Genomic DNA, 14,370 nt, shown 5'->3' on the forward strand with positions numbered 1-14,370 from the left:
TAATGCTATGTGTCGTAACTCCATATATACCTTTGGCACACCAATGGTAAGCCTGCTGCGCATGACCGCATAGCGGGCGCCATTGAGAAGTGTTGTGGGGGGGGGACTGGACAGCTGGGAGGTGGTAAACACCAGAGAGAAATCTGGATGTGGAGTGGACGCAGGGATATGTGTGAGCGGGTGTTGTAACTATTTAAATGAGAGAAATCTAACCTCGAGGCTGGGTCTCGTGTCTTCGTTGCTCCTGCTCTCCTGAGTCTGCTGCCAGGAACAGGAAGTAGGCAGCCGGACTCCTTTCTCTAAGCCAATCACAACACTGCAATGCGGCATTGGAATTGGTCATTGGTGGCGGGACCAGGCGTTCAGCCAGGGGCTGGAGGTATGGGCATGTTCTCCATGCAGGCTGTAATGCAGCCTGCATTGCGAACAGGACATTGCGCATAACTGCTTTGTGCGGCCTGATCGGGCTGACCAAAATGTCACTGCGCACTTGAGTGGGCATGCCACTCCACCCCTGCCCTGCTCTGCGAAAGGAACAGCCCTAACCACCCTCCCGTCTGCAAAGGAAACATGGCACAATACCATCACGAAGTTATCATCATGTGATGATTGTTGCTCTTCATGCACTGCTTGGAAGCAGTGGGGCGACGCTCTTCCGCCATAGCGGATGAGCCGACACTTGGGGTGCGTAATCTACAGGTGCTAGGCCTGGGCGACTCGACCCCCGGGCCTCCTCCACTACGTGTCCCCCCTTCTCCTTACCTGGACATTGACACCGTGGCACAATCCGCTAAACTTTCTCCAAATCTGTGACTCAGCCAGCTGGAGCCTCAGCCATGTGGGATTTCACAAGCGCGGGTACAGCAGTCGCCGCCAAGTCCGCTGGTGAACCTTCGGATGCAGTTGATGCAGCAGGGCCCCATTAGGCGTGAACTTGCAGCGCTCCCGCAACACAAGTTTGGCGCAGCTCAGGGGCCTCACTCCACAGCATCCAGCCAGATCAAGCTCATCCGGCCTGTGATGCAGAGAGGTGCCGCCCACCGTTGGTAATCCTCTCTGTGCACCCCAGTGTAGTGGTGGCTCGTAGTATGCGATGCAGACCTCCCTACGTTGCTGTGCAGGAGCACTTCTACCATTCACAGCTCCAAGGCGGTCTTCTCACACAGGTCAGCAATGTGTCTCCATGCGACCGGCCAGACTTCACCACCAGGTATGGGCGATCGCCATGCCTCAATTTCTCCCACCTTGGCTCATCGACTCCACAGCTCCTCCACATCCCACTCAAGGCTCCAGATGCAGGTCCAGCGAGGCATCCAGGCTCCAGATGCAGGTCCAGTGAGGCATTCAGGCTCCAGACGCAGGTCCAGTGAGGCATTCTGGCTAAGGGTGGGCGTAGTTCGCGAAGTAGCGCTACGCGAAGCTACGCGAAGTGCACTTCGCACTACGCGAACTTCACGTAGCACTACGCGAGCTGCGTAGTAGCATGTTCGCACTGTGCAAGATGCGTTTTCAATGATTGCACAGTGCGGACAAGCATCCGGCACTGTGCAAGCATTGAAAACGGCATCTTGCACAGTGCGAGCTGTAGTTTTCTGCTGCTCGAGTAGATTATTACTCGAGCGGCAGCTTTCTCAACGCGAACAGGTAGTTTCTCATTGAGAGCGGTCGCGAGCATGCACGGCCACTCAAAAATGAGAAACCTGACCTCCTCGCGTTGAGAATCTCGCCGGAATGTCATTTTGCTGCTCGCGGTCGCGAACATGACGTTCAGGGCCGCGAACAAGCAAAAAATGACCGCTGCACTATGCTACGCTGCACTACGCATGTTCGCACTGTGCTACGTGCAGCTCGCGTAGTGCGAAGTTGCAAAAACTTCGCAAACTCCGCGAGCGTAGCGTAGTGCTTCGCCCAGGGTTAATTCTGGCTCCAGACACAGGTCCAGCGAGGCATCCATGCTCCAGATGCAGGTACAGCGATGCATCCTGGCTCCAGACGCAGGTCCAGTGAGGCATCCAGGCTCCAGGTGCAGGTCCAGTGTGGCATTCAGGCTCCAGACGCTGGTCCAGGGAGGCATCCAGGCTCCAGACGCAGGTCCAGTGAGGCATCTAGGCTCCAGGTGCAGTCCAGTGTGGCATTCAGGCTTCAGACGCTGGTCCAGCGAGGCATTCAGGCTCCAAATGCAGGTCCAGCGATGCATCCAGGCTCCAGACGCAGGTCCAGCGAGGCATCCAGGCTGCAGATGCAGGTCCAGCGAGGCATCCAGGCTTCAGACACAGGCCCAGTAAGGCATCCAGGCGCAGGTCCTGCAAGGCAGCAAGGCTCTTATCCTGGTCATCTTGGATGTTGGGTAGCTTGAGGGGTTTGTTGATGTGTGCTGCCCTTGGCCCTGGCTGCTCCATTCTGCATTTCATTGTTTTTTTGCCCATTTTCTATTGGAGGTCAACAGCTATTTTTTCCAATAGAGGCAAAAAAACTCATGTTGGGCTGACTTAACATGCGTTTTTTTGCCGCTAATGGGCCTTCCGTTGCTTTTCGCCCTTTAACGCCGGCATTCTTATTGCCATCACGCTAATGTTAGCAGCAGTTTTCAGCGCTGACCTCTGAGGCTATTGCCATGTAGCGACGTCTTGTACATACGTTGCTAGCAGGGCGATAGTTTTCAGCAGTATACAGTGGTAAGAAAACTGCCACTAACTAGCGTTAGCTGTAGTTTTCGCCAGTCTTTGTACATATGCCCCAAAGGCCCGTACATAACATACGTTTCCATGTCAATGATGTAGTGTTTTCCAACTCGTGGCTCTAAATGAAATAATAGATAATGTGGACTTGGCCTTTCTTGTTTACTTCATTTATTGACAGCTATCATTTTCAATTTTATAAACACTTTTATATATTTGGCCTACTTTTAAGTTCCTTACCTTTCCATTTCTGTGCATTCAATCTTCTCACAATTGTTTAGGTGGTGTACTAATGTATATTTTGTAGTAGTTATACTATATATGTAGGCTTTGTTTACATTATTTGGACTGAATGAATAATATGCAGCTTTGAACTAAAATAACTAAAATAATAAAGATAATGTAAATCAACAGTATTGAAGGCAACACTTTCAAAAGTGCTGTAAGTTAGGACAACATTTTTTAGTTGCTCAAAAAACGATTTCGAATTGTTTGTATGTTTGCAGGTAGGAAAAAACTAGAAACAACAAATGATCACATCACAAAAATATTTAAAAGCCATCAGATCATAGCTACAATGATTAAATTGAGACAAAAAAACATATAGCCATTCATATGTCAAGCATTTTAATGACACAGTCTTAACATTTAACCAAATAACACATTATGTGCTGTTTACTACTGGACTCAAAGTGAAGAAGCCAAAATAGAGGTCAAGATAACAAGAGCTACATTTTCAAAACATTTAGGAAATCAGTTTCTTATAAATTCTTAAAAAATGAAAGAAGAGATTGTCAAAATGTCATAAGCTAAACAGAAAAACAACAGTTAGTAACTGGAATTAATACAATTATTAACGATCATTCAAACTATTTATAGGCACACACTATCATGATGTATTACTATTGCGAAATAAGAAACACAATTGTTATTCCATCTTAGTTTTAGTTTGATAAAGGAGAGGGTGACTCCATACTGTGAGTATTATCTTTGCCTAATTCAGCCACTGGACTTTGCCGGTTTGACTGTTGAACAGGTAGTGTCTTCCTGACGCTGTAAAGAGAAATTAGGACATTATTTATTGGCGCTCCTGACATTCAAGACTAGTAAGAACATAATTCATCATAACTTAATACAATGAGGCCCCTTTCACATGTGGCATTTAGCCATCTTTTTGACTTACTTTAAGCCCGGATAAACATTTGGATATGTTATTTTTATGCAAACGCAAGTTGCCAGAATAAGCCTTACCCCCAGATGCATCAACAACTCAATTTGCGATTCCTTAATAGCGAAAAATACTGATTCGCTATTAAGGAATAGCAAAGTGTAATGCATCAAGAAATCACTTAAAAAATAGCGATTTCTTAGAATTCCTTAATTGCGACTCGCAAATTGCGAGTCTCAATTAAGGAATACCTCCCCATTCATTCTTAGGAATGAATGGGTAGAGAATCTCAATTTGCGAATCGCAATTTGCGATTCGCAAAATGAGATTGCGATTTCAAGGGTGCAGGGGTGTCCAAAGGACACCCTGTTGCACCCCTGAAATTGATATGTGCACATATTTGCACACACACATGCCCTTAGGGCACGTGTGTGCGCAACATGAAACTAAAGTGCATTTTTCAAAGTTTTTGCAAATTACCATGAAGTTGTACTTCATGGTAATTTGCGTGCCCTATTAGCGAATTCGCTATTTTAAAAACTTTCATGCATTGCATTTAAGGAATCTCAATTTGATATTCCTTAAATGCATCCCAAATGCAAAAATACCGCCAGATTCTGAGAATCTGCCCCTTTCCGAGCTGATTTTTGTTTGATGAATCTGGGCCTTAGTCTAAAAAGTCATGAAAAAATAAAAACTAGACTGATTACACTTCACTGGCTTTCAGTGAAGACTAAATACATTGAATATCATCTTCACCTTGCACGGTGCTTGCTACAGTAAATATATGTCCAACTAGATTGCCAATTTTACGCTAGGTAGCATGGATCTCAGTTGGATAATTCACCAGCTCCAATGTGGGTTACAAGACCATGAGGTGGGTTTCCCTGAGCATTAAGACCAAGTTTATAGAAGATTATCAAACCATAAATACAAACCAAACCTAATACATGTTCTATTGAGAACTCGTAAAAACTAGGGGAGTTATTGAGTCCCTTGCGGGCTGCACTTTGTTCTGCCAGGACAGCGGATGAATATATTCCACTGTCCTGGTGGGCTACAGCTCACCATATTTTGAGAGTATGCATGCATCGCAGAAATCTCTATGCTTCAGAGGACTCTCTGCCATGGTGACTCACCTGAAGGCAGTGAAAATGTACTGAACAACGGCCATGTTTCATCGCCTGGGAGACAAGCTTATTTGTTTTACAAAAACAAACTCCCAAAGTGGGTGTTTGTGTCAAACAAATAAAATAATGACTCAGACACCAGGTCCGTTTTCCTAGCAATCCTAACCAGTACAAGAGTAAATCACAATAGCAGGAAGTTGAGTTTTATTTATACAAAAGGCTCCAAGTCCATTGGTGCAAGGTTTCTGCCAGAGGAGATGGCAAGGGCACTGCCTGTGGAAAATAATGTGGTTGGCTTGTCAGTCTGACAGACCAGATACTCCACCATATTTGGCGCAGAGTGTTCCCTGTCTGCCAAACCTTAAATAAGCCCCTTCATTGTTCAAACAAGTTTTGCCTATTTTTGCTCACTCTGGGACAAAGAACCACAGAGAGTGGCTGTGAATGATGATTGTGCATGCCCTTGGTAGGGCCAGAATGACCAGATATGAACACACTTGAAACTGAAAGTAATACCATCTCAATTTTTTATTTAAGACGTAGAAATGATGTGACATAAAGCAGAAGTTTGCATTTTCTTACCATTCTTTTCAGCTTGGAACAACTTGACATAGAAAAGTGAAATAGGCTGCTCACAATTTACTGGCCAATGTGGCTCTTTTAAATTGTAACAAAAACAATGTGATCGAGGGAATGCTTAAAGTAGTCTCATCCACTGGCAATCACTGGGTCAATCATTCTATACCTGTCTGATGTGCCCAATAAGGCAAAACCAGTCCTTGTCGTTTGTGTTACTGTTCAGACAGAACCTGACTTGGCATTTCGGGCTTAACTATTCCCTGAAGAGAAGGGTCATGACTAATTTGCAAATAGCTGTGTCCAAATTGAGATGGCCTGGTTTGCAAAATAACCAGCGTTATTGATGGGAATTGATTTCCCGAAACCGGTACCAGAATGCTTGTTTTCAGGTCCAAAGAGTACCTGACCTGGCAGTTCCGGCTGAAATGTTCACATGGGGATCAGATTCAAGACAGATTTGCATATGACTGGGTCCAAATTAGGATGGCGAGCAAAAAATGATGGATTTCACCCAGATCTGTGAGTGGGAGTAAATGTTTGACAACATTTAGCATTCCCTCTGTCATACTTTGTGTTCCTATAGTCACCCTACGTGGGAAGGGTATGCCCAGACATGGGTCCTGTGGTCGCTATGCAACTTGATTCAAATTAGCCTGGCTGATGAGGGGTGATACCCGGAAATCGGTCCCAGAAGGCTTGTTTTCCGGTCCAAGGAGGACTGGGCTTGGCGGTACGGGCTGGGCTGTTCCCATGGGAAGCAGGGTCAAAGACTGATTTGCATATCTTTGGGTCCAAACTGGGGTGGCATTGTGAGCAAAAGAACAATGGATTTAATCCAAATCTGTGACTGGGGATGAATGTTTAACAATCTTCTTTTTGTGTAACTTTTAGAACGTGTGGAATTCTCTGCTCCTCCTGCTCTGTGTGTCTTGGAGCCTGTCTCCAATACCCATCTGGGCTGGGTGACAGCTACACTTTGTGCATTCCCTCTAGACAGCCATAAACACAGTAAGGGTGGGTGAGACAAAGGAGTCATTTGCATTTATCTGCATTCTGATCATCTTCCTGGGCAGGAAGTGGGAGTGGGAGCTGACCTTTGCATATGAATAGGCAGTGTCATGTGTCCCTTCACAAAGGGCTGATTACACACCACATTTAGCTTAGCAGACAGGGCTGGGATAAAAGGGGACCTGTATACTTCTAGGAATTGCTTTGAAGTCACCCCCACCTCAAAAGCACAATTGGGAATAAGTATTAGGGCTCTGATCCTACCAAGACAGTGCACTACTGGACCTGCGAAAAACTCTGCCAGGAATAAGGACTGCTGTGCTACAAGAATTGCCACTCTGCTTGACTGACCCTTCTAACTAACTGTTTTTTTGTTTTGATGAGCAGTCCCGCTGCCTGTTGATCTCTGCCCTGTTGAGGATAAGGACTGGACCATCTCACTTGAACCCAGATTGATTCCAAGGGTTTGCTGGCTTGTCTCCTGTCTCAGGGTCATAAAAGACTTCTTGTAAATTCTGCTGGTGTGGCTGGACTCTGCCATCTGTGAGTCCGACCCTTGCCTGAGCGACTTTGCACTGACCAGAACCAATCTGTTGACCTTCAACGTCAATGCAATGGCTGCTCGATGACAGTGGCTATAGAGCAGGCATGGCTTGATGGCGATGGTCTGCATGGCCTGCAGTACCTGCATCTCAACGGGGTTTGACAATGATGGGGAAACCCTGTGCAAGACCATGCATCGGGCTCTCAACAGTGACACTTGCACCATCCAAGGGGGCTTATTAACAAGGCCCTTGCGCTGACGGTGCATCACTTTTAATTTGGGAAAAAGTGATGGACTTTACTTCTGGTGGTGCAAGGTGCTGTAAATAATCCCAAAGGTACTTTGTTAGTGGTATATACGTGGGTCTTGTAATCTGCCTGCCCTCCATCATAGTTGGTCTGAACCTTGGATTTACCATGGTCTGGGGTGACCTCAAGTAACATTTTAGCGCCATTGACTTCTAAGCACTACATTTGGATTTAATATTTAAAAATCCATATTTCGAATTCTACTTATTGGACTTTTGTTGTTTTGGTCTTGTTCTTCTCAGATAAATATTCTCTAAACTAGTGTGGAGATATTTGGTGGTGTTTTTATTGGGTTACTGGAACTTAAGTGTTACACAAATACTTTACACATTGCCTCTTAAGCTAAGCATGCCAAGCTACCAGAGGGTGAGCACAGGTTAATATAAAGTGTGTATTTAACTTACTATGACTTGGACCGTAGTCCCTACTTGGACAGGATGCAGACCGCTGCGAACCAGAGGCCCAGGAGTATATTTACAAGGGGTTAGCGCCACCAGTACATCACTTTAACACCTTTAATGCTACAGCAATTCCCCCCTGGTGCTGAACTCTGCAGATCCCCGTTGAGCATGACGAGCTCAGCTGGTCATGAGGACACGAGCAGTGTACTGCATGACGAGCTGAGCTCGTCATGAGCATGGAAGGGGTTAAGCAAGGTTCTGTTGTCACTATGCCCTTCTTCATATTGATAAAGCAACGCTAAGCCACTTGGAATGGCTTAGCGCCGCTTGTGAATACGGCCCCTTTACATGCATCACTTTGCGTGAAAGGCATGTGCAATGGGTGATGCTGTGGTGATTCCACCCTGGCACCCATTGCTTTTTAATGCTGCTCCAGAATTACAACGAAATGTAAATCTGAGGCAGTGCAATGCAATAGCAGGCATTAGAATGGCGCAACAAGGAGAAATTATTGTATTTCTCTTCGTTTTTGCCTTTTTTGCCTGTTTCACATACAAAGAGGAAAACACCATTAATTATTGTTTATGTGCAGGATTGTGTCTCTTCCCGCACAAAAACTATCATTTAATAATCACAATTTGCAACTTCTATGTGTGTTTCAGAATGCAGCACACATAGAAGTAACAAATCACCATTATTGATTGTTTATGTGGCAGAAGGGACACCTTCCTGCACATAAACAATCATTCCCTGCAACGCAAGCACCCTTGCACTATTGTGCAAGGGTACCTGCTATGGGACTAGGCAGCTATTTTTAGCACCAGCACTAGGAAAAACACAGAGGTGCACCATGTTGTTCTAAATACAGTGCATCTCTGCATTTTGGAAATGGCAGAGTGCAGTGCTGCCAAATTTTGCGCAGGCCACGCTCCACCATTTCCTTGTAAACATGCCCCCCAATATCTAACAGTGACAATGAGAAATGAGTATTTAAATGCTGCTGAAGAAGGCCCTGCTCTTGGGGTGGCAGATGAAAAATTATGTATGCAGATGAGGTGCTCCAGGGGAGGAGAGCACACACTAGTGATCACAGCAGGAAACAATAGTGTTGCTCTCCAGTTTGGTCAACATTTAAACTTGCTGCTGAACACGTCACAAACAAAGAAAATTATTCACCTGCCTACCTTTGAGGTGGAAAAGCACACAATCATTAAAAGCAATGCATCTGTTGTTGCATCTGTCATTGTCACTCCTGCTGGTGACACTGGCTCAGATTATTTGACAAAATGATAATGTTACTAAATAAAAAATGCAAGAAATTGTTTCTTTCTCCCACTCACCTTAGTCTTTGGTAGCTTTAGTGAAACTGTCTCTAGATGTAAACTTATTGACTTACTGTGCAGCTTAGTAATTATTCACTGAGGGAGAAAGCAACATGACTGTAGGGTCTTATCCAGCCCTGGAGCATGAAACTGAACTACGCCACACATGGGGCCTCATTTATGAGGCCTTGTGTCAGTTTTGCGCTTCCGATGCGTCACTTTTTGTGACGCATCGGCAGCGTAAAACATGCCTCCTGTTGCGCACTATTTACAAAGTGACGCATCTAAGCAGATGCGTCACTTTGTAAACCCCTGCGCTACATTATACCTGCGTCAGATATAATGTATGCAGAGGGGGCGTTCCCCCGCAAAAAGCCTCGTAATAGTGACGCAGTGAAATCTATGAGATTTCACTGCGTCACTTTTAGGACGCTGTTGCGTCAAAATCTTGCGCCTTCCTCACAGCAGGGTAAGACTGACGCAAGCCCTTTCACATGGGGCTTTCCCCATGTGAAAGGACGCATTGCTGGAGTTGCGTCACTTTCGTGACATACCCCAGCAATGCGTCACTTTTGCGCTTACAGATACGTCAGAAATTCTGACGTATCTGTAACTCCTTGCGACATGATGTGTCATACTGTAAATATGACGCATCAATCATGTCGCAAGGAGTGCGCACTGAGAAGTGACGCCTCACTGCTTTCACGCAGCGATGCGTCATTTCTCATAAATGAGGCCCATGGGGCTCATTCATAGATGTCTTTATTTTCCAACATACAGTCACACTCTGCACAATAACGTAATACTTCTGTTAACCACACATTAACTCCTCCCAGCATATTACATAGTACATGTTCAGATTTCGCCTAAAACTGCCGGGGGTCCTAGCGTGTACATCATTAATACACTACATCTTCCCCTTTGTTAAATTAAAAGTGGTACATATCATTAAGAAATCACATTTCCTTAAAAAGTCTGCGAGGTGCTTGCACTTGTCTTGCACCGGCTCAGGTGATCTGAGATGAGCAAAGTCCACCCTGATCAGGTAACGGTGGCACAGGCGATTGAATGAGACTTGTGAGTGGTGTCCCCTCACATTTAGTCTCAGGAACTGACATCTGTTGAGGTGTATGTTTAAATTGTGATGTGTCCTGTATGATGTACTTTCCGGGACGATGTGATGTTACCATGTGTCCTTTGAATGCTATATCCCACAAAGGGTCAGTGTCAAATGGAGCATCTGTTTTCCGTCTTTGTCTCTGTTTAACCTGAACCCAGTCTCCTTGGTCACAGACTTTTGGTGGGCACGCCGGAACTTCTCGGCATATGTTTTAATTTAGTTTTTTTAATAGCGTCAGTGGTATGGACTTTGTCCACATTCACTGACCAATCTGATATCCATTGAGGTTATTTTGGTCTGATGGCTCTCGCATGCAGCAAGGTGGCTGGACTCTCACTGGTCATGGAGTGAGAATTTGATGACCAGGGCCGTAGAGCCTGACACAGGGTTTGGTTCAGATCGATTCCTTCCATCAACGCTCATTGAATCGCCCTCTTGAGTGTGACCATGAAGTGCTCAATGACTCCATTGGCTTGGGCCAGGGAGGTGTACTCTTTTGATGTTTTACATTGAGTCAGCAAAGAAATTCTTTGAGTACTTTACTATTGAATGGCAGGCCATTGTCAGACTTGAGGACTTCAGAATCCCCGATGCTGCAAAGATGACATCAAGCTGTTCTATGACTTTGTCATGGGTTGTTGAAGATAGATCTTCCACCAGAGGAAAACGTGAATATTCATCAATGACTACCATGAGATGATATCCATTATCTAGAGGCCCAAGGAAGTCAACATCAACTCCCTCCTAGACATGGGCAGGAAGGTCAAAAACTGTCACTGGGTGCTGTGTCACCTTGGGAAACAAGCAATGTGACACATTTTTAGCTCTTTCTCAACTCACTCATCAAGCAGAGGGAAGCACACTATCTCTTTGAGCTCTCTTGGTGGCCACAATATCATGGTGTCCTTCATGGACCAGTTCAAATAATTGCTGTCTTAGGCTGTCCCGTATGATGATTCTTGAGCCTTTCAGTATTAGGCCTTCCGTGACTGCTAGCTAATCTTGCACATTCTTGAACTTTTGAAATTCAACATCATTCTGCAAGGGCTTAATATGCTTTCTTCAGGACTGCGTTGTAATGAGGTCTTTGATGATAACCATGTATTTGTCTGCATTGGTGGCAGCAATAATTTGTCCCACAGACAAGCCGCCGGAGTGCTAGACCTCATGATAAAATTGAGTTACTCTTAAGCCACCTTGGATATTGAACTGTGTGGATGTAGCAGCATTCATGAAACATAGTCTGCAGGGTTTTGATCCTTCCCCAGCTTGTGTATGTTCTCATAGTCCTACTCTTGCAATGTCAACCCCCTACCTCTCGATGCGGGGGGGTTCTTGGCTTTTGGATTTCCAAAAATTGTAAGCAATGCCTGGTGGTCTATTACGACAGTAAATCGTTTTCCGTAAAGGAGTACATGAAAATGTTCGCTGGCTCACACTACAGCCAGACTTTCCTTTCCCAGCTGAGAGTATGCATGTTCTGTTTTGGATAGGCATCAACTGACATAAGTCACAATCCAGATGGCCATTGTGTTGAGCAAGGATTTGCCCTGGCCCCATAGCACTCGCATCTACTGGGATTTCAGTATCTAACTTGTCGTCAAAATAGGTTTTTCCAGTTTCAGTCTCAATTGCATGCTTTATTGCTGACATTTTGGACGCATTCATGAGACCACTGGAATGGGACACTCACAGTAGGAAAGCTGTGAATGAATTTTGAACAATAACTGGCCATGCCTAAAAATGCTCGCAGCTTAATCATTCCCCTATCCAAGAATATGTGCCCTTTAAACTTGATCTTGGTTTTATGAAATTCACACTTTGCTGCATTCAGAGGGAGTCCTTCATCAGCAAGTAACAGGCACACTTGGGCAAGGCCCTTGTTGTGTTCGTTCTGTGTTCTCCCAAAAACAGTAACCTGAAATTAAAAGCATGTGTGACCGGTTGAATCACTCAGCAAATAACATCTTGTAATATATCAGCATATGAAGACACTCCAAATCCCAATCTCTTCTACATGAACAAACCAACATGAGTCAAAAAAGTAGTAATGTACCTACAGTTCTCTTCAAGCCCAAGTTGATGCTATAAGTTATTCAAGTCAAGACAGGAAAATACTTTTGCTCCATTCCATTGCATGTTCATGTCTGCTACATGTTATGTTATGTTATAAGCACTTATTATAGTGCAGCGACTCACTCCCAAAGGAGTATTATGGTAATTGCTACTCAGGAACATTCCAGTACAGTTAAACTATCCATGACTTTAAAGGGAGTTTGTTTCAATGAATAGGGGGAAGGTAGGAGAAGTAACTGCCTCTAAATCTGAAAGTGCATATGTGAAGGATACTTAATAACGCTTAATTGTGGATCTAAGCAGTCTGGTGGGTTGGTAGTTACAATGTCTGGAGTGGAGGTGGGTAGATAATGACTTAGTAAGTGCCTTTTGGGTCAGGCCACATAGATTAAAAATAGCCTCTAATCGAATGGCCAGCCAGAACATGGCTTTCAGAATGTGTGTGGAAGAGGAGGGTGAGGGGAGGTTGCAGAACAGTCGAGCCACGGTATTCTGCACTGAGTCAGCCCGTCTGCGCCCGTCATCGTCCCGGAAGCGCTCGGGAAGCATTTCTGGTGGGTTCCTCTTAGCTCTTGGCTTGATGTACACTAGAGATGATCTTCTGTCTTACAATGTACACACTGCTCCATGTCAGCGAGCTATCCCCTACTCTGTTGGGGATATTACTGAGTGCACCACGTGTGGGTGGATGCCGGTCCCCACAATTCCCTGTTCTGGCAAGCTCCCTCCTTTAGGTAGTAAATGCGCTTTGTTAAATACCAGGTCTCTTCCTCAGCACGCTCTCGACATATATAATCTCTTAAGACAAGATGACATAGATTGTCTCTTTCTCACAGAAACATGGCTCGGTGAGGGCTCGGAACCTGATTTGGCTATTGCCATCCCTCCCTCTTATGCTATTTTCCGTCGAGACAGATGCAAGGGAAGGGGAGGCGGAGTTGCACTTATCATTAAAAGGCACATTCCTTGTACCATCTTGTCGACGGATGATTTACCTGACTGTGAAACCCTCGCCTTCTCCCTGGCCCTATCCCCCCATCAATCCTGCCTGGGGCTTTTGCTTTATAGACCACCTGGCCCTTTGGGCTCCTTTACTGAGGATTTGCTATCGATCATTTCCACACTGAGTCTTAGAGCAAAACACTGCCTAATACTCGGGGACTTTAACATCCACATGGATAAGGGCGAGGATCCTGAAGTGCAAAAATTTTTGGATATGACATCGTCGGTGGGACTTCATATGTACCTACAGTCTCCTACACATGAGAAGGGGCATATTTTAGATCAAATTTTTTCGACCGTTCCGGTGGTCCTTTCCTCCCTTGCCCCAGTTCTCTGGTCGGACCATTTCCTAGCGGATTTCACGTTAGTACATCAGCCTGTGGCCGCCCGCATTTCGCAGCGGCTCGCTGCTCGTAGTTCTAGAGCCTTCCACAAAGTCACCCCGGTCATGATTACCCAGGCTTTAGAAACCCATCCTTGTGTTCTTACGGGCAGTCTGGAGGATGATGTGGTGTGTTTTCAGAATTGGCTCACTGCACGTCTGGAAGCCTTGGCACCATCTCGCCAGGTTAGATCTGAACTGGCACGAGCATCAGCCCCGTGGTTCTCTGCTGCCTTGGCGGCCAAGAGAAGGCACTGCAAGAGGCTGGAGAGAATTTGGAGGAGGCACTATGATACATCGGCTAAGCAGTCTTACAGAGTAGCAGTGAAAGAATATCACAGGGAGATCGTTGCAGAGAAAAAATCCTTTTTGGCCAAAAGGATCGAGGAAGCAGACAGCTCCTGCAAAGAGATCTTTAAGATTGTTAAAGAATTCACCTCTCCCTCCTGCTGCACTCCTGCGTCTGCTTTCTCGGAACCTTGGGTCATGGAGCTTGCAGTATTTTTTACTAATAAAATACGTACTATCCAGTCAGCTTTGCAAGGAACCCAGATCAGCTTGAGTACGGGTTCAGCGGTCGACGGCCTTTCCAACCCCGGGTTATGCCCACCAGCTATGCATATGGATTCCGTGGGCCCTACCCTGCACTGTT

General features: G+C 45.5%; 1 long non-coding RNA gene across 1 annotated transcript in view; it reads right to left on the reverse strand.

Annotated features, from left to right (window-relative positions):
- Positions 1 to 3,296: 3,296 nt before the first annotated feature.
- LOC144770420 (uncharacterized) overlaps positions 3,297 to 14,370 on the reverse strand; it is a 107,928-nt gene continuing 96,854 nt past the window's right edge. The window contains exon 3 of the long non-coding RNA XR_013598889.1: positions 3,297 to 3,731. This is a non-coding gene — a long non-coding RNA (uncharacterized LOC144770420). The remainder of the gene's footprint in view (positions 3,732 to 14,370) is intronic.

Source organism: Lissotriton helveticus, chromosome 1_1 (assembly GCF_964261635.1).
Source record: "Lissotriton helveticus chromosome 1_1, aLisHel1.1, whole genome shotgun sequence".
Lineage (NCBI taxonomy): Eukaryota > Metazoa > Chordata > Amphibia > Caudata > Salamandridae > Lissotriton > Lissotriton helveticus.